The sequence below is a fragment of the Sitophilus oryzae genome, unplaced genomic scaffold, assembly GCF_002938485.1.
Source record: "Sitophilus oryzae breed Bouriz unplaced genomic scaffold, Soryzae_2.0 scaffold_360_pilon_pilon, whole genome shotgun sequence".
Lineage (NCBI taxonomy): Eukaryota > Metazoa > Arthropoda > Insecta > Coleoptera > Curculionidae > Sitophilus > Sitophilus oryzae.
Genome location: NW_022146930.1, coordinates 409422 through 436715, shown reverse-complemented (window position 1 = coordinate 436715; position 27294 = coordinate 409422). Strand labels below are relative to the sequence as shown.

Below are 27294 nucleotides of genomic sequence, written 5' to 3'. Positions count from 1 at the left end.
AAATACCTAATACAGTTTTGAGTTCAGGACATTTCTTGTGTTTTAATAATAATTAAAAAAAAAAAGCTGAAAAAATAAAAAAATATATTTTTATTTATTTATAAATATCTTTGAAACCATCAAAACATATTTAGTAATATCTTAGGATTATATAAAGCGATCAAAAAGGAAGCCAAAAATGCAATAATATACAGTGTGTTTTATTAAAAAAATCATCCTGATCCACTCACACTTTTTTGAGCCACCCTGTAGGAGTTAAAATATTTTCCTGAAATACATCCTAATACCAGGTCCAGACCAAGCAGACAAAACAACGACATGACAGAAACATTCATGTCTGACATTGTCTTGCTGGAAAAGTGGATTTTGCAGTTGCTAGTAGTAGGGCAACGTGACAGGTTATAACACGTTATTAATGTAGGATTGAGCATTTATGCTTCTGTCCAAAAAATCTAGAAGTAACCTGCTTCCAACTGTCATAGAATTCTACCCCTACTTCTACATGCGGGGCTCTGTAGAAGTGGACTGACTATCCCTAGCGACTCGTGGGAACACTATGAGATCTAGTATTAAAAACACCACCAGTGAAGCTGTGGGGAAGCCCCCTAGCGACACTGGGAACATTACAAATGAAAGTTCCAAGGGACCAAATTCCAAGGAAACTACAGAAGGGGCGGCTGACACTTGCTTGGGATCATTCTCCACAAGTGGCACACAAGCTACCACCTTCTCCAGCAAGGATCGGGAGCCTACCTCTAGACCCAATAAGTGACGCAAGCTACCGTTTTGTCTACTCAGCCTGGGTTAACCAGGCGGGCTGGACGATCTTCTGAGAGTAGGTCTTAGCGGAGCAGAAGCACGGAGATACCTCCGACTGAAGGACTTGGTCCAGAGGAAGCAAAAGCGAAAACACTCTTCCGAAAAGGGGAGAGTAAAGAAACCAAGAAACAACCATCTCATCTCTATCAAAGGGCAAGAGAAGGAGCGAGAACCTCTCACCTCTTCTCCGGCAGGGAGAGAAAAAAGCCAGGATGGAAAGCCGTCCAACACCGGGAGGCAAGCAGGCACGTATCACCAGCTTTGCCGCTATTGCTGGACAAGTGAAAATGGCGGTGCTGCCAATGGATTTCCCAGAGGTTGCTCTAACCACCGACGAGCAAACGTCTCTAGAAGAGGCTATACTGGACGAAGTATTGGCGATAGAATCGCAACACAACGATCTACAAAATGTGATGGGTCAGCTGCGTTTTGCGGGGATACACTTTCGGGTGGGCATGATCCTCTTAGATTGTGTATCTCAAAAACTGGTTGCAGTAAAGGGAGGAAACATCCCTAAAGGGGCGGCCATCACGGTCTTTCTGCCGAAGAGCAAGAGGAAAGACACCACCTACCTCCTGAGCCTTATCCAGGGTCAGAACTTCAATGTAAGGACATCGAGTTGGCGAGTCATCAACTCGAGGGAGGAGGGTCATGGTCAGGTCCTCACTATAGGAATTCTTCAAATCCAAGGAGGCAATAGAGAAAGGGGGGCATATCCTCTATTATAGATACGGGACAACACCGGTATCAGGTCTAAGGAGCGACCAAGTTAAAGAGGTGGAGAAAATGGAGACAGATCCTCCAGCCTCCAGCTCACGGGTTCCTCAGCCGGAGGCAAACTGGACTGTGAAGGAGGGCCCAACTCCAACCGTGAAGGGTGTGTACCCTCGGAGGAAGAACTGTTGTCAGAGGAGGATGGGAAATACCCTGTCCCCTCTACAACAGAGGTATGATGGGTTATAGACTGTGTGATGACTCAAGGAAGGGGGGCACAATAGATCTTTAAAGTCGCAGTGATTAACCCCCCCCCCTCATACTCATTCTACATTCTTCTAGCTTCAATCTCCTGAGGTGTTCATTGAGGAGACAATGTTCTCTCGGTCATTCAGAGGGGAAAAAACTCTTACCCCATCTCACTGTTCGTCACGGGAAGTTAGCCTATATAGTGTATAGCTCTCTCTCATTATAGAAATATAGTTGGAGACACGAGATCATATAAAAAATTGGAAAAAACGATATCAAAAATTCCTAACAACATCATTAATAATAAGTAATCTTTGCTAATTATTCAAGCTGATTTGTGTTAATGAGCGATTTTTTAACGACACGAGATAAACATAAACGACACCAGTTAGAATACAATATTTGGATAGAAGCTCTCAAGAATTTGTAAATGAAAAGATAATTTACACATGTGTGTTGTGTGTAAATACTCACGTACTTTAAAGAAAAAAAAATGTAGTCATCGTATTTCTGTATCTAAACGACCTCTCATAGTTCTTTTTAATTTTGACTTTGGGTTTTCTTAAGTTGTTTTAATTCCCGGAAAGATCAAATGCTTTGTTTAAATTTCAATTGTCTCTTAATAGTTGTGAAATATATTATTTCTATTAAACGCGTTTCTTTTCAACTATGTGAACCATACATAATAAAAGATAGGCTATACATAATAACGAAAGCGAATTTCTTAAAACGGAGCCTTATAAAACCTTCATATTCCTTCGACTTCACAAAAATTCCAGATTTTGTGAAAAATCACCAAATTTTGTGTATTTTATCTATTTTATAATTAGGAGAAATTTTTTAAAAACTTATTTCTGGTAATTTTTACAAACACCGATATACTTGAATCAAATTATTCAGATATGTTTTCCGTTTACCCATTTATTTCTTTTCAACATCACTTTGGTTTAGTTATATTATGTATGTAATAAGATGCGTTGAAAGATAAAAATGAATCTATTATTTTTTTGTTAACTGTTAAAAGCTTTTGAATTGTAGACTTTTTGACAGCAACATTGCCTTATACTGAGGAATCCCTAAGTAAACACCGTTAAAGTGAAAAAATAGATGTTGGAAAAAACAATAAATACTCCTACTGTATATTTTAACAATTTTTATTGTGCAAAACTGCCAGAAACCTTTATATTGTCTTCTTTTTTTTGTAAAATCCTTCATATTGAAGGAAATCCTTCAGTTCCGGCAACCCTGCTTTGTTCTTGCTGAGCATTGAGCAAAAACAGTTCCTTTTGGTTTTAGAATTTAGGAAGAAGCAAAAATATTCCATTTTCATAGCAAAAAAATACAAATACATAAAGCTTTAAATTTACGGATTAAACCAAATTCTTTAATTAAGTTTTCGTGAACATTTTTAATAATGTTTCCTAATTCGTTAATGTTTTTAACTAAATATTTTCATTATTAATATTTATTCAAGATGCCAAGAAACTTGGCAAATAACTTAAATTCAATATTATCGTTGTGTGTCTCATTGTTTAGAGTTGTGTTTAAACAAGTTGAACGAAAAGTAAAAACAATATGGCGAGGCTTATAATATTAATGTTAATGACATAACATCTTATGTCACATGCTTATTATGTTTTATCGAGTCGGAAATTTTTTGTGAAGTCACTTGAAAGAGAAATACTACACTTAATAGGATGTTTTACTATACAGTTTAGAGATTGGAAAAGCTCGTTAAACATTAGTAAATAAATGATACACACTTAAATTGATATAATCTTGATAAGTTTTGATAGTTGATATTTTAAAATAGTAAGTCGGAAATACTGTTTTAATTGTTTTACTATTGATACACAGCATTTTTTTTTAAAGTTATAGTTTCACAAAATAATGTAATTTTACAAAATATCGCGTGATATTGCCTGATATTAATTATTACTTAACAATACTGTTTTTACAATTGGCTTGGCACATTCGCAAATTAAATATAAATCATAAATATAAAAAATTACATTAGTAAATTAATTTCCTAACAAAAGAAACGCCAAACATAATTAAACAGAAAGTTACATAAAAAAATAAATATTTAAAAAAATAACGGAGTATGTATTTGAATTATTTTGTATTATTTATGATATTGTCAGCAGAAAACATAACAAAGATCCATTTCTTACAATAGTTCGCTGTGGCAATCTACCTTAATGATTATAAACATATCAAAACCATAAAAAAACATATAAAAAAACGTTAATCAGTACCTATACATAATAAATTATAGTATATCTATTGTAAAAATTCGCATTGTTCAGATAACTAGCCCCAATAAAAAACGAGTCAAACCAGTTTGTAGTTATATATTTTATGCGGCATTACATGAGGATTACCATTTGTCGAAATGTGTTTTATTTAGAGATGAGGGATATTTAGAAAAAAATCGATACTAGTAATACACAAAAATAACTCAATAATAAAAAGATAGTTCGTATATCAAAGATCTGATCATTCCTTATGGCACAGAATGTCAATTTTTAAAAATCATAATGCAAAGAAACTGTTTTGTGTTCATTTTTCTATGTTTCAAATTTTATACTGATTTTTTTCCTACAAATATGGATATTAAAAAATATCGATATTTTTTAAATCATCGATAGTTTTGTCCATCCCTACGTGTATCTTCACACGGCTTTTAGATTTGTTATCAGATATTTCATATATTTTATATTGATATCTTTTTCTAAAAATATCGATACTTCAAACTATCGATATTTTTATATCATCGATAGTTTGGTCCATCTCGGCTTCTTTCATCACACGTATTCTTCATCCGATATTTAGTATTTTATTAATGATATTTTCCTAAAAATATCGATTTTAAAAACTATCGATGTTTTTGTCCATCCCTACCTATTTTATCACATTTACAGGATTTATTAGGACGATGTTTAATATTTTATATTGATACTTTTCCTAAAAAAAATCGATATTAAAAAATATCGATATTTTTCACACTTATTCTTTATCGGATATTTAATATTTTATATACTTAGATATTTTTACTTAAAATATCGATTTTAAAAACTATCGATATTTTTTTTTAAATGATCGATAGTTTTGTCCATCGCTGTCTATTTTATCACACGTATTTTGGACTTATTAGACAATGTTTAATATTTTATATTGATACTTTTCCTAAAAAATGTCGATATTAAAAACTATCGATATTTTCGCATTATCGATAGTTTTGCCCATCCCTACGTGTTTCATCACAGTCGCGGATTCTGTGGGGAATGCTCGCTTTTATTTGTTGAAAGAAAGGCGATAAAAGTGATATTGTGTGTCGAAAAGGATTATTACACAAAACTGAGTCAAACGGTCATCGTCAACGATGTTGTGCAAAAATTTAACGTAACCGTGGTTGTCATCGTTTGGCATTAATGTTACAAAATTGATGTATAGTTGTTAATTAAGTCTAAAAAAACTGTAAAATGATTTATAGCCGGAAACATTTTCGATTTCACACAAATATATAAATATATTATTATATGTATAGTGCGATTACTGCGATTCCAATGATGAAATACCATAAAAATGTCTATACCTATATGGCGGATTCATCTCTCCATAAAAATTCTATATGGATATTTTGCCACTGCAAGAAAATCTACAAAATAAAAAAATTATCCCTTTCTTAAATAATCTTCATGTTCTTTAATTCGACTATTTAAGGGTCTAGATGTTTTACCAATGTAATAAGAAATAATAATGAATGCTGACATATCTTAGATTTGTGAAACATCTAGACCCTTAAATGTTTGAATTAAAGAACATAAAGATTATTTAAGAAAGGGAGATTTTCACAAATCTAAGATTTGTCAGCATTCTTGGGACACAGGGCACAAAATACATTTTAACAACGCCAAAATTATAATTAAAGATTTTCTTGAGTTCTGCTCTAAGTTGGTTTCTACTTCGGAAACAGAACGGTTCTGGTCCATTTAGTGGAGTGTTCGCTCCGTTTCTAGCTAGATCGTGTATTTTTTTGGATAAATTCAGATAACTCACGCTACTAGAAATAACTATTATCTAGATGTAGGTATAAAATGGGAAAAAATTGGATCACATAATAAGGAGGTGCTAACCGTTAGAAATAAATTCTTGGACGTAATCCAGCGTTCTACGAAATACACTTAAAACTATCCACGGAATCTTAATAGCGGTGAAAGATCTCCGTATAATTTGTATATTTCATTTTAGTAATAAATCTCGTATTTATTAATGTGGGGCAACGTAGTTTTCAAGAAAAATAAATTACAGTTTCAAATCTTAAGGATTAAATGTATAAACTTCATCGATAATTGGATATTTTGAATCGCTTGGTCTGTCTCGTTTCAGGGAGAATTCAGATTTAATCCAAGTCCCAAAGGGTATAGTCGGATTAATATGGGAAATCTGCCCCCGCGGCTTTTTAACTCGCATTCACCTTTTATTTTCAAAAAAAATCTGTTTTTTCAATTTTATTTTTATAGTAAAATTCAAAATTAATTAATGATGATTTTTTTCTAATTCTTAGAAGTCTAAGCCCACGGCCACACAGAAAGCGTTTTTAGCATTTTGCATTTTTTGCGTCTCAAGCGCTTTTTGCGATTTTACCGTTTTAAGCGCTTTTTTAGATTTGTGTCCATTAAAAACACGCAAAAGACGCGGCAGGTCTGCAGTTTCTATCAAAATGTCAATTAGTAACGTCACAAGCTCGTGGATTCCCGGCCCGTCCAACAATCAATCCTGTGAGAAAGAGATAGGCGAGATCGGCGCCGTTAGCGTTGAAGAGACGAAGATAAAAGATTTCTGGGATTGAATTGTGGACGGGCCGGGGCATATATTCGGAGACAAACACAATCTACTGCTAGTGTCAGTAGTGTGTGTAAAAATAATAATTATTTGCCATTTATTTTACGAATTTTAGTTTATATGTGTATAGTTTTTTTATGTTGTAGTGTTGTGATTAGTAGTTGTTATAATTATAATATAATAGAATAGTAAATATTTTTAGTTGCTAATGCAATTTTAGGACATGATTTATGAAACATTTTGGAATGAAACTTCTTTACGCGCGCTGGGGGTAAAAATTGAAGGCCGTGACATACGACCTAGTGAGACGTCCCTGACACACGAGCTCGTTGTAACGAAATGTGTTAACGTCTTAGAAACACGTAGTGACGCGACGTGTATTTGTGAGCAGTCCACGTGTTTATAAGAAATATTAATATTTTAATACAAATTTTGTAAAACTGAATCAAATTATTACGTGTAAAAAAATATTTGTTACTTGTAAAAAACTATTTTTATTATTTTACGCGAATAAAACTGTTACACGTAAAAAACTATTTTTTACGCGTATAAAACTATTTGTTACTGGTAGAAAACTATTTTTTACGCTTATAAAACTATTTGTTACTGGTAGAAAACTATTTTTTACGCGTATAAAACTATTTGTTACACATAAAAAACATTTTTTTTACATCAAAAACTTATTGTTTCTAGTAAAAAAACCATTTGTTACGCAAAAAAATATTTTTACGTGTAAAAAACTAATTACAGTTGAGGGTTGGAACCTTTGGTGTTACACAGCAAAATAAAAACACTAAATCACCACAATACACCAAAACACTTTTACTTTTACACTGGACGCGCGTTTCGCTAACCATGTTAGCATCATCAGCAGATGATTATAAACTCAGTTTATAATCATCTGCTGATGATGCTAAATATTGTAAAAAACTGTTTGTTAGACGTAAAAAACTAATTTTTACGCGTCAAAAACTTATTGTTTCTGGTAGAAAACATTTCTTACACAAAAAAATATATTTTTTACGTGTAAAAAACTAATTTTTACGCGTCAAAAACTTATTGTTTCTAGTAAAAAAACCTTTTGTAACGCAAAAAAATATTTTTTACGTGTAAAAAACTATTTGTTAGACGTAAAAAACTAATTTTTACGCGTCAAAAACTTATTGTTTCTGGTAGAAAACATTTCTTATACAAAAAAAAATATTTTTACGTGTAAAAACTAATTTTTACGCGTCAAAAACTTATTGTTTCCAGTAAAAAAACCTTTTGTTACGCAAAAAAATATTTTTTACGTGTAAAAAACTATTTGTTAGACGTAAAAAACTAATTTTTACGCGTCAAAAACTTATTGTTTCTGGTAGAAAACATTTCTTACACAAAAAAAAATATTTTTTACGTGTAAAAAACTAATTTTTACGCGTCAAAAACTTATTGTTTCTAGTAAAAAAACCTTTTGTTATGCAAAAAAATGTTTTTTACATGTAAAAAACTATTTGTTAGACGTAAAAAACTAATTTTTACGCGTCAAAAACTTATTGTTTCTGGTAGAAAACATTTCTTACACAAAAAAAATATTTTTTACGTGTAAAAAACTAATTTTTACGCGTCAAAAACTTATTGTTTCTAGTAAAAAAACCTTTTGTTACGCAAAAAAATATTTTTTACGTGTAAAAAACTATTTGTTAGACGTAAAAAACTAATTTTTACGCGTCAAAAACTTATTGTTTCTGGTAAAAAAACTTTTTTACCCAAAAAAAATATTTTTTACGTGTAAAAAACTATTTGTTACACGTAAAAAACTATTTTTTATGCGTCAAAAACTATTTGTTTCTGTTAAAAAACCTTTTTTACGCAAAAAAAATACTTTTTACGCATAAACAAACTATTTTTTACGCGTAAGAAAATATTCCTTTAATTTAGTACTTTTTCAACATTTCAAACTACACTTTTCAAACATTTCCTTCAAATTTTTGAATTTAATAGAATCTACCTAAACAGTAGATGTTCTTTATAAAAATATTTTTAGATAATACCCTAAAATGAAAAAAAATGCATACTATTTAATTTATTTTTATTGTATTATTAAATATAACGTCCGCCTATGACGGGGTCTCATCTTAGAAAACGCTTAAGACGCTACAGAAAACAAACTGATTTGTTTTCATTTGCGTTTTTTGCGAGACACGCCGATGGATGTATTTTTAATGAAAAAATATTTTCTACTCATTTTTTTAAACTACACCAAAATATAAGTTAGTTAAAACGTTAAAACAAAGGATTTGAAAAACAGTGAAAAAAAGTGAGTTTTTTATTTTTTTCATATTGTTCCACCACTACAAAAAATTCTTGAGTGTAAAGGAGTATAAAAAACATTTTCTGACGATTTTTAGTGAGTGACAACAATACACAAAGGTTAAAAAATGAAGATTTTAATTTTCTTTCCTCCGCTAAAAATCGGCTTTTCGTTTAAGAATCACGATCGTATTATTTTTTCATAAAGATATACAATTTGTTCCTAAAGGGTCTGTATAAAGTTATCATGCTTTACATGTTTTAAGCATTTTTATAGGCAACGCCAAGCATAAAATCGATAATTCGAATGTGATTGTAAAGATAACAAGGCTGTTTTTTTTCTATTGAAGAATTATCTGATATTCCTGTCGAAGCCACACGAGAGAACGCCTGAAATATCACAGTATAATCGATCCCGAACTTTATTTCTGACTCTATGCACATCTAAAACGGTTTATGTTGTAAATGGTGTCGAAATTTTCCATCCCGCCAGTCACACGACAGTCGATGTTGTGTCATCGTGTGTTGAATGAAATTTGGCACGGGAAATTGGGAATAAATAACACAAATCAATGTTGCATCTCGCTCGTATACGTATTTCTATACAGGGTGTCCCAGGCTGAGCGTGCATTGTAGAATGTAGAATGTTTAGGAGGGGAGTTAATCACCGCGACCTTACAGATCTATTGTGTGTTCCCCTTTCTTGAGTTATAACGAGTTATAACTCATCATACAGTTTCATGGCTTTAACAAAAGCCAGTATCTGGGACGGGTCCACAGAGGCCATCTCTCCATCCTCGACATCATCCGTACCAAAGTTCATGGCACGAACGGTCGTCGTCTCGGCGCACTCAGTGATAAGGTGTTCTGGTGTTTCCCCATTTTCCCCACAGAATCTGCGTTTGCCATTGTTCCTCAGCTTCAGTCTACTGAGGTGTTCATCGAGGAGACAGTGTCCTGTTATAAACCCCGTGACAATCTGAAGACTACCACCAGACAAGAGGAATGCTACGGTAGTAATGAAAACGGAGGATTATAGGTCCAAAGTCGAGGATCTACTGGAGCCTCAGACTTACAAGTTACTCAAGAAGGATCCTACTGCCTTAATTGTAAGAAACACCAACAGACTCATTAGGGCCTCCTCACTCCCGGAAAATATTAAATCAAAATTGATTAATTCGGAAGCTCAACCACCACGCCTTTATGGACTACCAAAAATCCATAAAGCTAGTATCCCACTTAGACCAATAGTGAGTGCTCCAGGATCGCCTACTTACAACTTGGCTAAATACTGGACTACGATTCTACAACCAAAAGTCGGCAACACAAGCTCTTATGTGAAGGACTCAACACATTTCGTTCAAAAGTTAAAAGATCTAAAACTGGAACCATCTGACATCACGGTAAGCTTCGATGTGGTATCCCTATTCACGACAGTACCCCTAGGAGAGTCAATGGATTTAATTAAGGAATCATCCCCACCTGACATCGCGGAGCTCTTCCGAGTGTGTCTGACTGGTAGCTATTTCTTATGGAACGGCAATTATTACGAACAAACAGAGGGTGTCGCAATGGGCAGCCCAATCAGCCCGATAATTGCTAATTTATTTATGGAGAGATTTGAAGAAAAAGCGCTAGAGTCATCCGTTCTGAAGCCCGCTGTATGGTTTCGTTATGTGGACGATACATTTGTTGTTTGGAAACACGGACGCGAGAGCCTAGATGACTTCCTTCATCACCTTAATACACAGAGCCTTAGCATAAAATTTACCATGGAAACCGAAGAAAACAACCAACTGGCCTTCCTCGATGTGCTTGTCAAGAGAAATGGAGATCATTTGGATCACACGGTGTATCGAAAACCCACTCATACAGACCGGTACTTGCACAAACTGTCAAATCACCATCCAAGCCAAAAACAGCGGATTATCGGAACATTAGCAAATAGAGCAAGACGCATTTGTGCTAAAGATCACACACAAGAGGAACTAAGTCACTTAAATAAAGCCTTTCTTGCCAATGAGTATAATGAGAAAGAAATAAAGACGGCGCTAGCACCTAGGCAAAGGAGACCTGACGTCAATGAACAGAATAATACCGTTAATAAGGCTTTCCTTCCATATGTTTCCCAGGTCACCGATAGGATTGGAAAAGTTCTCAAGAAGCACAACATCAAAACAATATACAAACCTACCCGAAAAATAAAGGACTGCTTGAGACCAGCCAAAGACAAAAGGGAACCATTATCCTCTGCAGGAATCTACCGTATACCTTGTTCCTGCGGTAGCGTATATATTGGAACTACCAAACGCTCAGTATGAACGAGACTTACGGAACACAAGAGAAGCTGCAGGTTAGGGCAAACCGACAAGTCGGCCGTAGCAGAACATGCTCTAAGAGACGGTGACCACAAAATCCAGTTCGAAGACACCCAAGTGATTGCCACAACATCTGGATATCATCCTCGTCTGGTCAGGGAAGCTGTTGAGATTCACAAACATCCAAATAATTTCAACAGGAAGTTTTTATTTCACCAGTGAAAATATTTTTCAATTCATTACATTTTGATTATACATCACATCAAAGTTATTTAACAGGTCTACAGTGCCCAGCATATATATTATACCGTATGATCGAATAAAAACGGCGTCAGCGATGGCTATGAAATGAAGATCGCTGTCATTTTATATGTAAATTTATATAGGAAATGCCATCGATCGTCATTTCCAAGCCAACTGGACGCCGTTTTTATTCGATCATACGGTATATTGTGTCCTCCTTTCTTGAGTTATAACTCACACTTTTAGGGCTTTGACTGGGAATATGTCACTAGTGTCAAAAATGCATATAGCGAAATATACACCTGTATATTTATTTTAGAAGTTTACCTAACTGGCCAATTTAGGAGATTATTATTTAATAAAAACTTGAAAATATGGCAATATTATTTGGCGTTTATTGTTTTCTATTCAAACCACACAGGATTGGAAATTCATAATAAACCAATGATAAGATAATATAATGTATAAAACTACTATCTCTGTTATAATGAAATGAAAAAACACGAGCCTTATCAGTGATATAGTACAGTTTATTACATTTTTTCTCTTCACAAAACTGGATCATTTTATACGTTTTTATATTTTATTTCCTCGATTCCTTATAGGATAAAAACATAATAGAGCATTTTTCATCTCGCCACAATGCTTGGCGTGGTAACGATACATATAGATAGTTTTACATGCAAAGAACAACCTATAGCTATGAAAAGGCTTCTTCAAAATAAATTATCTATTAATAATATTGCCCAAATTTCTCTAACGAAGCAATTGTGAAAATAATTCGTCTAATATTGCATAATTTTAGCTCGATGGAAATTTTCTGTGTACGAAATTATATTCTAAGCATATATTTGTTTTGGAGCAGCTGTTTGTAGTTTTTCTGTGTGAAAATAAGAAAGTTCTCGAAATATTCATACGGAAAACAACCATAACAGGCTATTTTTACTTATACCGGTAATTATGAGTCCTTTCGAAAACAGGATAGTAAAAATAGTGTCAAGTTTTTGGATTCTGAGTGATTTTTTATCAATATAAGGTTATTCAATATAATTTATGTTAGATCCTCCTGTTGTTGATGTTAAAAGGGTTATCAAAACATACAACGATCTTCATTTCTAAGCTAACTCTGACGCTGTTTTTATTTTCGATCATATAGTACGTTCAGAATATTTAAAACTATTGGTGAATATTAGCTGAACTTTATAATTTTCTACAGGATATTCCCTAAAAATATTTATATTCCATTATTATTTAAAAAAGTAATTCTTTCAAAATATTTAGAATTTTAACTTTTAAATAATACAATTATTCTAATTTATTTACATGTAAAAACGATAATGTATATAATCTTTCATTCTGGGAATCCCCTCTGATTTATGTGGGAATCTAGTGATTATAACTATAATTAAAAACATTAGTTTACATAAATGTATTTATGATATACCTCGTGATATACAATACATATTTATATGTATTTTAAAAATTGATAATTTTTTTATTTGATTTATTTGCATACTTTAACTATTTTAAACAAAAATATTTAATTGGGAACTTTGATACAAAAAAATAAAATAGTTTTATGTTTTATACAACGTTTTACCGATATTGAATATTTCACTATTTCTCCTTAAAATCTAAATGTAAAAAAATATTCTTGAAATTCTATACAGATTATCATACTTACAGTACCGGCCAAAAGTGGAGAAACTTTTAATATTTTTACTATGTCAAAATACAGTTTACTCTCTGCAGAATAGGATATCAAGAAAATATTTCGCATTTAATCTGCTTTGTATACCCATATAAAAACTGCTTATTTTGTGAATAAATTTGCAGGCAAAAAATTATTTACAAATTCTAGCGGACATAAGTGGAGAAACCTTATCTTCTTCTTAACATTCTGTGAGATATTCTCTTGTTAAAGCGTCTAGATCGTGGTATTGGGTTCACAGAGCGTTAAAAATATGCCGCGCGGGATAAATTTGACAGATCAAATAAAAAAAATCATAATTGAGAAGTATCATTCAAGAATTAAACAAATTGATATTGCTAGTCACTTCAATTTACATAAAAGTGTTGTGTGCAAACAGATTAATTTGTATAGAAATCGTGGGACAACTACCAGTATATCCAAGCCCGGAAGACCAAAAAATGAACAACTTTGGCGACAGAGAAAATAATAAGAAGATATTCACTTAGAAATCCATTTTGCACTGCGGAGGATATAAGGAACGAATATCCTTTTATTTCAATATCTGTTAGGTCCATTAGACGGCGTCTGAAACAGGCACAACTAAATGCCAGAACACCTGCCCGAAAGCCTTTTATTTCTAAGAAAAATAGGCAGGCCCGACTACAATTGGCATTTGCATTGGAACATGCAAATTGGACCTACAAGCAGTGGAAAAATGTACTCTGGTCAGACGAAAGCAAGTACAATCTTTTTGGTTCGGATGGTATTAGGTGAGTGAGACGTCCTGCCAATGAGAGATTCAATCCCAAGTACACCATACCCACCATAAAACACGGAGGTAGGAACGTTCTAGTCTAGAGTTATTTTTCTGGGCATGGGGTCGGGCCCCTTGTTCAAATAAATGGAATTATGGATCGTTATATGTATTTAAATATTTTGCAAGAAACAATGGTACCTTATGCTGAATCCTCTCTCTCATTAAACTGGAAATTTATCCACCATAATGATCCGAAACACACTGCCAAACTTATTAAGGAATTTTTAACCGAGGAACAAGTTGAAATGATCAAATGGCCAGCTCAAAGCCCCGACCTGAACCCTATAGAGAACCTATGGGATCAACTAGAAGTCGATGTTAGGCGTAAAAACAGGGACAAATTTAAAAATAATGATGTTTTGTTCGCTGCCCTATTACAAGCCTGGAATGAAATATTCGGGGACGTAATAAAGAACTTGATTGAGTCTGTGCCCAAAAGGTGCCAAGCAGTCATCAAAAGTAAAGGCTATGCAACCAAATACTGAGACTAACAAATGTATAAAAAATACCAGTTTCTCCATTTTTGTCCTCATAGAAATTAGCTTAATTTTTTCAAAATTTAATAGAGGCTTTTTCCAAAAAAATCTTGTGTGTATTTTTATGAGACAGTTATCCTATGTATAAATATATATGCTTTATAAACATTTTCGTTCTTGTAAAACGGCAGCAAATAAATTTAAAAAGTTTCTCCACTTTTGGCCGGTACGTATATATCGTTTAATATTTCCAAACAAGATGGAATTTCCAGTATACCTACAACTCATCTATATTTCAATATTTGTAGATGTAATCGTATTCTTTTGTTTAATAATATTATCATTCAAGTATACGATCATAATGTTCTCTAGACTTCGCAGGCAAGTAAATCGCCAGTTGCTTCTTGAGCATTCGCAAAACTTGCTACGGGAATAACATCATCTTCTTGCATTGTCTCTGGTTAAAAAACGGTTGCAAAGCTTCTAATTCAGTTTTAAAAAATGCATTTTATGTACTCAAAACAATGGTGCTTTTTTTAACTTTTGTTAAATTTTTTTGACCAACTCTCTAGCTCCAGTAGTTTCCAAGATGCCCATCGTTCAAGATGCCCCACATTCTTCTTGAATTTCTACACATATTTTTATTAAATCTTATCAGAAAACTTTCAGATTTTCCTAATAGCCTCGAAAATCGATAAAAACTTGGAATTCTACATCCGTATGGCAAAAATATGCAAACTTTTTCTCAAAACTAGAAATAGGCGTCTCTAAGACGCCCGCCATTACTGGAAATACCGCGTATATTTTCCATTTCACCGGAAAAAGGAAAATTAACTGAAAATTTACCGAGAGTAAAAGAGAGAATCGAGTTTACTTTACTACACGTTAGTGTAAGGTCGTGAATCATTCCCCTTGTGACGTCAATTCGGAAAAATTAACTGGAAAAAATACATTGCCCCGTTGCCAAGTGCCGGTAGCCGGTATGACGATTTTCGCGAGGTCTTTTTTTCAATTTTCCGATCACAGCGTTGCCGGGTGTACGAAATTGGTCGGGAAAATAGGGAATTTTATATAAAAAAATTAAAAAATTGTTCAAGTGCGAGTCGGACTCGCGCACGACGGTTTCCGTACCATTCATGATCTATACAACATTAGAAACTATATTATTATAAACTTTTTTTCCGATTTAGCTGAAATTTTGAATTCGCGTATAAGTAATTTAAAAAAAATGAAGGAATTACTAAAAATTGTATTAATCAATAATAAATATGTAAAAAGTAAAAATAAATATGTAAAAATTTAAAAAAAAGTCGCCTTGACTAGGATTCGAACCTGCCTTACTACGGCTCCAACGTCATAGCAGCGTAAAGTCCTAACGCTTTAACAACGCGGCCACCGAGGACTTGAATGATTCTATGTAAAATTCTTACTTAAAAGATAATGTTTAGTGAAAGTACTTTTTTATTTATAAACATTTATTTAATTCTATTTTTAGTATTTGTTCTTATAGCGGCAACATATGTAGATACATTATCTGTGAAAAATTCAACTGTCTAGCTGTAACGGTTCATAAGATAGACCTTTGTGACAGACATACGGAACCCTAAAAAAGAGGAGATATTGACGGAGGGAGAAACTAACCAAACAGCTGATATTTTTTTATTTGAGACGGTTTTACAGAGATTAGTTCTCCATCTCCGATATCAGTCGTACGAACAAATACCTTTAAATTAAAATATACGGCGGCCTCCCCATAAGAGCAATGAGAGAATTTATGTCCCAGAATTGAAGGACAGAAGATCGAGTTTGTTGGATTGAGGACATAAGTCCATCCTTGTTTAGAAGCTGGATCCACCACACAAGGATAGACTTATGTAGGAAATGCATTGAAATTCTATAGCCATCTTTCAACATCGGGACAGGAATTTAAGCCCTCCGTATATTTTATTTGAACATATTTGCGTTCCAATGACTATATAGACTTGTAACGCCGATATACGGGTTGTAGCAGAATTTGTGATGCTAGACGCCATTTTTTTGGTTGTAGCGAATGAGTCTTCAGCTGGTCATCAGCGAAAATTTTAGCAATTTTTAATAGTTTGTGCGTAGTAAACTTTGTATAAACATTATTACAAAGGTGATTAGTTGTTCAGCTTTCAAGTGTAAGAGCCGCAGCGATAAGAAAGAGTCAGGAGTTACGTTTTATAACTAAATAAACAACCCACTCCACTTTTTTAGCATTTTTTTTTATTGAATTCGATAATTATTTTTCTGAGATTATATGTACTTAATATGTGCTATACGTCGATACTAGTTTTGTACCTTTTGTTAACATTTTAATACGTTTCTTTCGTAATTAATTAGTATGATACCACCGCATGCATCATAGGCGTAGTCAAAACATTAATCAAAAATATAAATACCTCTTCAAGTGCCTATTGTAAGAAAAATATGTGCCACGGCACTGTTTGGGTGTCCTTGTATTTAGTCATTGAGTCATACCAAAGATTATCATCCGCGCACTCAGTGATAAGTTAGTAAGAATTATGTTGGCTTCAAAAGCTACTGAAGAAATTACGCGTCTACGTGTCACATACTCTGAGATGCACGCTCAAAAGAGAAAAAAGAAGAGAATGAATGAATTCAAGCTGGGGGCAATCACGGTTGTTTTGATTAATGTATATTTTTACGAGATTAGTACGGAGCAGTACCGTTTAAAGAGGTCGCTGCAGGCGGCGTATATTGGCTTAATGAGATTCGAGTTTGATTTAATTAATTAATTGGGCAAAAGGGTGCGCGGGACGCTGTTACAATTGGACATGTGGCGTGTTCGGCGTTTTATTTCTTTTATTATGTATTTGGTCTTGATTGGTGGCTGTGGATTTTCCCTTGTTATTGTTTTCGGGGCTCTGTCCGCTCTGTCGATTACTAATTAGGATTCTGACAACATCTGGTTGTTGATTAAATCTGGTATTCAATAATTGAAATTCGCCATTATATTTTTGTTTATTTGTATTGAAGTTTGATTTGAAGTATGCAATGCACCGCACGGAAGGCTTATTTGGATGCATAAATCTATAATTAGATTTTTAATAATCAGTAATTGAAAGTAAATTATTACAGCAAAATGTATGTTGTAGATGTAGATTACGAGTATACCGCTTTCTTGAGTTACAACTAGGGTTCAGAACCGGGAAATCCCGGTCCCGAAAGTACCGGGAATTCCCGGTTCTTTTGAGGCGTCAAAAAACCGAGACTCGAAATTATTAATTCCCGGTTCTTTCGGTACTTTGGGTAATTGGAGAACTAACCTTTGTAAATCCATCACAGATACTGGTTTTTGTCAAACTTTTGAGACTATGATGAGTTATAACTAGGGTTTCCAGAACCCTAGTTATAAGTTCTTTCGGTACTTTCGGTATTTTGGGGACTATTATTTAGTATAATATTACTGAATGTATTAGTTGAATTTTTTGTATTATGTTTTTATAGTCATTTGCATCTTTAATTGAAAATGTTAAGGTTTTTTTCAAATTTAGTTAAGTTTCGAGGTTGGTTGATGTTGGTTGATGTAATTTTTAAGCTTATAATGTTATTTTTTGTTATTTTTAAGCTTAATATGTTTTCTTTTTTTTACTTTCTCATGACTTAATAATTTGATATTATTTTCATTTGAAACTCAATTTTTTATCGATTTTACTTTTGAAAACCATCACTTGCTTGCTAATTGAACGAACTTCACAATCATTGAACGAAAATATTTTAGTACTGTTCCGAAAACTCTAATTAATACTACCAATGAGGGTTCAGATCGTTTTGGCCATCACAGGAACCGGGCCTTGGTAAAAATAATTAAAAAAAATATTTTTTTTTACGTGAGAAAGTCCTTTGTTACTGTCTAGCGGCCGAAATCAAACTCTTCTAAATAAGTAATGGTGCTATTTCTTATTGTTCTTGTTCTTTTCTCTTTTGAAGTTCCTATAATATTTATTATGTTATGTTTTAATAGATATTTGCATTTTTAATTCAAAATTTTAGGGCTTTTGTCTCAAATTCAGTTAAGTTGGTTTATGTTGTTTAATGTGAAATTTAAGTTACCTATACTTTTTTCTTTACTTGTGTTAAAGCAGAACATAATTATAAAATTGCAGAATACGTATTATACAAAAATAATAAAATTTTGTTTATTATTTAATCAAGATAACACCTGATTAATACGCAATTTTATGAATTCAAATATTGCGAGACAGAAATCGGAAACCTGCATAGTCCAATGAAATGAGATAGTACGACTAATATGAGTAGTACCACTAGCAGAAAAACACTTGAGAAATAAGATAAGTACACTTGAGTGTTGTTGTAGGTGTAAACTTGTTAAGATTCTTATTGATGCAAATAAAATTAATAAAAAAACAATTAAATTTGAAGATATCCAATTCTCAAGGTTTTTTTTACCTCGAGGTAGCTAAATAATATACTATTTTTAATAACCTTTGAGTAACTTTTCTAAAGTTACTCTGCTGGGGGATGATTATTTCGATGATTATTTTGCGATATCCTTACTTGGTCCGTATTCTTGTTTATTTTTTAATGGGACCTATTGCCAATTACCTTTAAGAAGGTTACAATTTATTTTTATGTATAAACGTGATTTTTAAATGGTTTAGTTTAAAATATGAGCAAAATAATTTTTTTGGAAATAGATTTCTTTTACTAAACGAAGTCTAGAGATTTACTTCGCCAAAATTATCATTGATTATCATCCCCCAGCTCTCTTTGACACCGTTTTTTTAACCATACGGTAATAAAATAATTTAGCCAATGAACTATACAGGGTGGCCCATCGAAAACGTTCCGCAACGCATAACGGCCAGGATATTTTTTTTTTCAAAAAATCCAAAAACACGTCAATTTTGTTTGTGAGGGGGACAACTTTTGCCCCAAAAATGATTGCAAAATCTTCAACCCTCTAAGCGGGGGTGTCATCCCCCAACTTTTTTCAAATGGGAAGGGGGGTCAAGTGGTACCGCAATGAAAAGGGCTTTTTATTCTCTATACTTTCCCGCTTCGTTTTTGAAAATCGGTCGAGTCATTGAGAAAATAGGAAGGATTGAATTTGAAAAGTTTATTTAAACATTTATCAGAGTGATAAGGATACATTCCTTCGACCAATTTGCTGTTTTTTCTTATTATTTCTAGATGTTTACGCATTTTTTCACTTGCCACAAGGTTTATCGATCAGGTGCGGCAGTTGCTAGATTGCTGTTCTGTGACTTGTGCGTTGAAGTTCTTCTCAATATCGTTAAACTGTCCCAAAATAGAATTTCAAAAAATACCAGCCCACACGTTCAATTTCTGAGGGTTTTGTGTGTTCACCTCGTGAAAAACGCCTCAGCCCAGTACCGACAGTTATGACGATTAACTACATCGTTTAAAAAGAAAGTACACTCATCCGAAAAACACGCATTAAATAGGAAATTATTATCATTCGCCACTCGTTCACTCACAGTTTCAAAAAATTGCAAGCGACGATCAAAATCGTCTTCGTTGTGTTCTTGTACCAATTGAATTTTGTACGGGTGGAACTTGTGTTTTTTTAATATCCTTTGGACACTGGTACGATTCACGCCGGCTAATTTTGCATTGGCTAATTTTCTTGTACTCAGCGTACTATCCATGGCAACTTGGCCCAATACGAATACCTCCATAGCTTCATTTACTACAGGGATTTCCCTCTGCCTTTTTTTTTATTCATAACGGAACCAGTTTTGCGAAATTTTGCTGCTAACTCGCGAACAATTTTGCCATAAAGGTGTTTTTCAGGATGGAATTCATTGAATATCTGCGGAACCCGATTGCTACATTCATTATTTTTAAAATAAAGTTCGATTATTTTCACTTTTTCTGCAAGTGAGTACACTATAATTGTTAAAAAGTTTAACGATATTGAGAAGAACTTCAACGCACAAGTCACAGAACAGCAATCTAGCAACTGCCGCACCTGATCGTTCAACCTTGTGGCAAGTGAAAAAATGCGTAAACATCCAGAAATAATTAGAAAAAACAGCAAATTGGTCGAAGGAATTTATCCTTATCATTTACTCTGATAAATGTTTAAATAAACTTTTCAAATTTCAATGCTTTATATTTTCTCAATGACTCGACCGATTTTCAAAAACGAAGCGGGAAAGTATAGAGAATAAAAAGCCCTTTTCATTGCGGTACCACTTGACCCCCCTTCCCATTTGAAAAAAGTTGGGGGATGACACCCCCGCTTAGAGGGTTGAAGATTTTGCAATCATTTTTGGGGCAAAAGTTGTCCCCTTCACAAACAAAATTGACGTGTTGAAATTTTCTGAAAAAAAAAATTACCCTGGCCGTTATGCCTTGCGGAACGTTTTCGATGGTCCACCCTGAATAGTAAATAACTATTATAACAACGAAAGATATCCGCTTTTACGTTAATATTGTATTGTTATTAATTTTCTGATCATACATCAACTGTTCATCAACTTCATACTGTTCACCGCATTGTTTTGTCTAATATGATACAGGGTGGACTAAAAAATAAGTCTCTTTCCAACAGGAAAAAGCGGAAACAGATGTCATGGCGCCCGGCTGACCGAGGAAAGCCTTTTCAAAAGTCGTATCGCACTGAGGAAAAAGGGAATCGCAGGTACATTCTGATTTTCTCAACATCTATACCCACATCATCACTTTTTTTAGGATCTACAGCCGTTATTTTATCGGTATCTTGTTTTTTTAAGCATATTTAAATAGATATTGTATTTTAAAAGAATAAGCTGATGATCTGGGTATACAGTATATGTCTCTGTCATCGTAAGAACTTATCTTGGGGTGGTGTTTTGTACAGTAGTCGACCATTTCTTTCCTTTACTCGTTGTAACTTTCATAAAATTTTCATTTCTAATGGGATTTCCTTTTCACGGCTTTTCTTGTACAAAGTACCATTGTGTTATGTCATGTGTAACTTAATAATTTCGCTTTTCGAGAATTCTTTTCATGTAACATATGTGGCTTTCGTTTCGTTCATTATCGTATATTTCTTTAGTCCTATGACTTTTTTTGTAGTACAGATTGAAACAGCATAAAAATGAAACATTATAGTTAATGAAACTTTATTGTTTTTAATAGTCCATTTTACTAGTTCGAAAAAGTAGCAAAACAAGCGTTCGGCATTTAATTTTTACACAAATGAAGAAGGAAATTAAAGATAAAGGATTACCTATACTAGATCCGTATTCTAGCACATTTTTAGACAACTTCTTTATTTTTAAGATTTTGACGGTCAAAGATCAACAAAATATTCCTTATGTTTGGACTAAAGTTTCTCGAAAATAAAAACATAATTTAAAATTCCGTTACAATACGGAAGTAGATTGAAGTTTTGTGATTACAGTGATATATAATTTGTATGGTTTTGTAACAAATTGCCCGCTATTTTATGGCAAATCCCGAAGCTCTGCAAACCTTAATCAAGCCTTAATTTAATCCCAGATAGGGAATGCAATCCCGCAAATGCTGGATCCCGCAAATGCGGGATCCCTCTGAGATTCCTCGGGATCGAAGTTGCGGGATTTATCGTCCGGGATCCGCGGGATTGACACATTACTACTGGGTAACCGAATCGATTTAGATCAAGGTTAAACCCCTTCATTCCGGGCCGATGAGTCGACGCTCGCAACCCGGGGGACCCGTTTAACTAGTACTTGTGGACAATTTCGTCAAATAAACTGCCGGACATTATTATCGGGACAAGCAAAATTTTAGGGTAAATTTAAAGTTGAATATCTCTTGAACTAAAAAAAATTTTGGGATGCGGTTTGGACCAGGTTTATCCATCTATTGTGATTAAGATGCCATGTGGTTTTCGAAAATATATTAAGCGAATTCTCGTATACAGGGTGTTTTATAAGAGAGTGAAAATTTGGTCAAGGATCTTTTTTACCGCAAATTTACGAGTTTTAAAAAATCGAAATTTTTACCAGGTACGACTAATCTGTATTGAAATTAGAAAAAACAATTTGATTGGTTTTTTATTTTTTTTATGTTTTAAGGAAAATTGATTTTTTTTTCGAAAAATATGCATTTTTAGTCATACATATGATCCTAAGTGGTACAAAAGGCTTTGTACATTCTGCATATGCCACAAAATTATAGAGTGTATCTAAAAGCAGATAACTAACACAAGTTAAAAAAAACTTCAACATCAGAATAATATTTTTATTTATAAAATAAGTAGATAAATTAATAATAATAAAATTTAAGTTTATTTAATATTAAATATATTTTTTGAACACCCTGTATAAATCGGTCCAAATTTCTGTACAGCTAGTTTAAAATACACGCTATATCAATATATTGTGGGCCTATGCAAAATGTACAATGTCTTTTGTACCATTTAGGACCAAATGTATGACTATTATTTACAGACCCGCAATTTTGCGGATCCGCGGAATTGATTGCTTTAATCCCGCGGGTTTGCGGGATTGAGATTTTGGTGCGGGATTGCATTCCCTATCCAAGCACGTGTGTTTGGAATTTTGGGTATGGATATACTTTAACTTGGGTATGGATATACTTATAACCTAACCATAATTGAAAATGGTTGAAGAAGCTGAAAATTACGATGAATGATTCTATTAGGATAAGTATCTGAATTTATGATTCTTTGTATCTCTCTCAAGTTACCTACATTAATTTGTTTTTCCTCAAAAATTACTACATTTGGTTAAAAACTGAATAAAACGGTGGTGATATGTAAACTTTATAAAGAATGGAGTTTTTGGAAAAAAATCCTTTATGTGATTTAGTATTCTATTTCTGTACATTTATTTAAAAAACAATTATGGATTCACACACGCAGATATCTTCTACAACGACTTCTAATCAGTCTGCACACATCAAAAGATTAGAGAGCGAATTTGAGCTGGAGGAGGCAAACATTTTCTTGTTAGAAGAGGGAGACCCTTGTTTGTCGGTATCTGTGACGTCAAACTGATCTATATTATATATAAAATTAGACAGCGGGCACAGCAAGACGGTTTATTCACCCTTAATTTGGTTGTTATTTTCCACTAGCTAAAGGAGACATTCAACCTATTCGGTGTCTTCCCTGGCGTCTAGTATTTAAACTCGCATTTTCCTTAAAGTTTTTTTCCAGATGTGTACAGTTAATTTGAGTTTAGAAAAAAACTTAATCTGCTTTAACAGAATAAAGTTTTGGTCATAGACATGTACCGAATGATTTAAAAAAAAAACGTCGTCAAACACGGCTGGGAAAAGACAATCGATGATAATTTCGGGGAGGTCAATCAATTGACATCAAAGCTAGTCAAAAATTACCACTTACCACTAATTATAGAAATATTAAGGGCTTCAACGGCTTCTGATTCCGTATCGGAAAGCTGAGTTCAATCCCGATTATATTTTTTTCTGAACCTGCATTATATATTTTTTTTGTATTTTTTGCATTTTTGGGGATTATTTTTTATAGGATATCTCCTTTTCTTTAGGTTCCTTCCATGTTGACCCTACTTGTTGAAGTTCATCCAGTATGGACGTCTCCATGTTTGAGCAGGTTGAGCGTCTCCATGTTTGAGCAGGTCTCCATGTTTGAGCAGGTTTTTTTTTCCTTGGGGATTCCACTCCAACGCTGATATATTACCTTCAGGTTTCCATAAACGCTTTTGGAAATTCTGGACAAGTTGAGCTCAGGAATCCGGACAAATTTCCTCATTTTTTGTTTTGTTTCAAAATTCGGAGACTTTTCAATGTCCCGTCTCGAGTCGGTAAAGATCAAAGTGTCTACGTTTTGTTTGTATATTGTACGACAAGTTGTCGGCGCAGTGTGGATGGCGTGTGCTGCCAACAGTAGGAGACCAGTGAAATCACACATGGTTAATAAGACTCATTTGCAACAACTAAACTCTTGATTTTGTTCTACTTTTGTCCTTACGGTGTGGACAATTTGTCTCAAGTTTCCCAAGTAGCATTTTCACGACTTGCGACCACATGTTTACTAAACACAACGTTGGATTAGTTACAAAAAATAGTTAGCTCCCTACCTTGGGTATTAAAATAAATTTAAACGTTTTTATAACGTTGTGCCGACGTTGGACTAGTACTACAGCAAAGTAGAAGCTTCTGCGACGTCGAATAAACGTTGTCTTGTAACCTTTTTTGCTTAAGTGATCTTTAGGTGATTTGGACAACGTAGTTACAACGTTGGATAATATAGAGTTTTCCGACGTCAGTTTCAGGACCTATTCCAACGTTATGCAAACGTCGTCTGTTTTACTAATTCCAACGTTGTTTAGATTTCCTTATTCTTACGTTGGTAGGACGTAGAGTCACTACCTTTTTGCAACTGTATTGAACCATAACCTTAAATCTTAAATTTTCAATTCATTGTTCTGTTCAGTCAGACAGTTCAGTGCTGTTTTTGTTTTTATAAAAAAAAAACTTAATTAAAATGGGACATAAGAAAGGTACATATAAAACTAAATTTAAATATACATCGACATATATTACCGACACTTCCTCGTTTATTTAGATTATAGAGGGCGGCACAAGCTAGACTCTAGAATGACTAAATTAGGCAATCTTGCGACTAGTATACTACCTGTTAAGGCCGAACTGCGACTTTATTAGTCCAGTATGCGACTACTCGAACTACTCCATCTTAATCTCCAAAACAACAAAGTTAAAGCCGCCATGTTGTTAAATAAGAAAATGTTTCGTTCTTAAAATAGCAATTCCTGCTTTTTGAATACATTAACTTGAAATATTTGACCCTAAAAAATACGCGGAAACAATTTTTTTGACTGCAAATAAATTATTCTCATTTTACTAAAAAAAAATTCAAGAAAATTTTTAAAACTTCTTTAATTTTAAGGCCCATTAGTATTTTTCAAAGTAGAAACAATACATTTATCAATAAAGTTGTTTGCGTTTAACTTTTTTGCCTTGGGTAACGAGTTACAGAGTCGGTTAAAGTGTTTCAATAATTATGATCTTCAAACATCCTCCACACTTAAATACTTTTATTTTGCTTTTCTTCACTGCCATCTGGCATATGTCTCTAACTAAATCATAAAAATAATATTTTTACTATAATTATCCCAATTTAGGATAAAACGCGACTTAGACGCCATATTAGTTTTGTATTTCTGTGAATTAGGATTTTGAACAACGTTGCAGTTTGTACTAAATTAGGCTTCTAGCCAACGTCGGTATCCAACGTCGTTTCGACCCAAAAATTATTCTCCAAACTAGTGCAGACTAGGGTTGGCACGAGGTTGTGCCGACGTTGCGCCCCGACGTTTAGTCGCGTGACACAACGTTGTCCCGACGTCCAAATGCTGCTTGGGTTGTCTTGTTTTTATCTCAAAATCGCGTTTACTTTTTCTCGCCTTGGTCTGGATCCGGCAGTAGAGATTAAAATATTCAACAAAGTAACTGAGAAATTAATTCAACTGTTAACGGACGTATGAAAACCCTACTTTATTGTCTTTTTTTTCGATCGTATGGTATAATCGGATAAATACGTCACAAACTGGAATTTTCCCATGTGCATCTTTTCCCGATTTTTCATGCCTAGTCTTTAAATGGCGATCACGTCCTGAGAAAATCTATCTCTGAGGAAAGCCTAACCTAACCCAGTTTCTTAAGGTCGAAATCGAACGTGTTCGAATTTGATTTTCGCTTTCCAATGAAAATCGTCGACCTATATAGTTTCTCAGGTGAGTTTCCCACCGGGTTTCCATTACTGTGGCAGAGAGAGACAGCTTTCCGATGCCCCCCAGACGAACGATCCAAGGTTACTGAAAGAAAAAGCTATCTGTAGAAATAGGTTAGAGGTTTGATCTAATTTTTCCTTTTCATTTCACAGTTGAAAGATTTTTTTTAAATTTTAGTTTACTAGAGATTATTTGTTGCCGACTTCATGACTACAGATTATAAGAAAAAAATCCAAACCTTTTTCGAAAAATTTCGTAGGAGAAAAATGCGCATCTCTCTTTCTTCGGTTATAATTCATCATACAGTCTCAGTGCTTCCACAAAACCCAGTATCTGAGACGGTTTGACAGAGGTTAGTTCTCCATTTTCGATATGAGTCGTATACCAAAGCTTATGTCCACTCTATGTTCACTGTACCTACTCCTAAAATCTTCCGTATATCCATTAATAGCATTAATTTAATAAATTAACGGAAGATTTTTCCGTAATTGAAATTTATATCTGTTACAGGTTTCTTTATTATCGGAAACGGTGATATACTGCTAATGGATGCGACTGCAGCGCCATACTTAATGTAAATTTAAGTATAATTATTTAATTAAGCCGATTTAAGGCGAGCGTGACTCGACCAAAACGTTATTATGTTGAAAGATTGGCGACCAATTAGCTGGGAAAATCATTTTGCAATTCAGTATGTGTGCCGTTTGAAATCGAGATTGTGGCGCCACCAATACACACTGTACGTTGAATAGCTGGCGTCGGCTGATCGCTCAGAGTGACAAAAAAGCAGTCAGATTCAAGTTGAACGTCTAATATCTCTCTTTTGTATTTGTTCCACCAGGGTCCAAAGATTTAAATTAACTTGATTTGAATCTACAGTTTTTTTTTAGTTTAAATAAATTTTTTTTTTAATACATTTTTATATTTGAATCCGTTTACCTAATACGTAAGCATGTATCAGCTTCTCAAGAAAGACCATCTCATACTTATCCACTCAGGAACGCGGAGCAAGATATTCATCTACCTACCTCACACTCCGAGTTAGTTAAAAGTTCAATATTGT

General features: G+C 33.7%; 1 protein-coding gene across 9 annotated transcripts in view; it reads left to right on the top strand.

Moving 5' to 3' along the window:
* LOC115885083 (dual 3',5'-cyclic-AMP and -GMP phosphodiesterase 11) overlaps positions 1-27294 on the top strand; it is a 270581-nt gene that overhangs the window by 174885 nt on the left and 68402 nt on the right. The window contains exon 2 of one of the 9 annotated variants that reach the window (XM_030903866.1): positions 21056-21145. The exons of the other annotated variants lie outside the window; for them this stretch is intronic. The gene's annotated coding sequence lies outside the window, so the exon portion shown is untranslated. The remainder of the gene's footprint in view (positions 1-21055; positions 21146-27294) is intronic. 9 annotated transcript variants of the gene reach the window in all.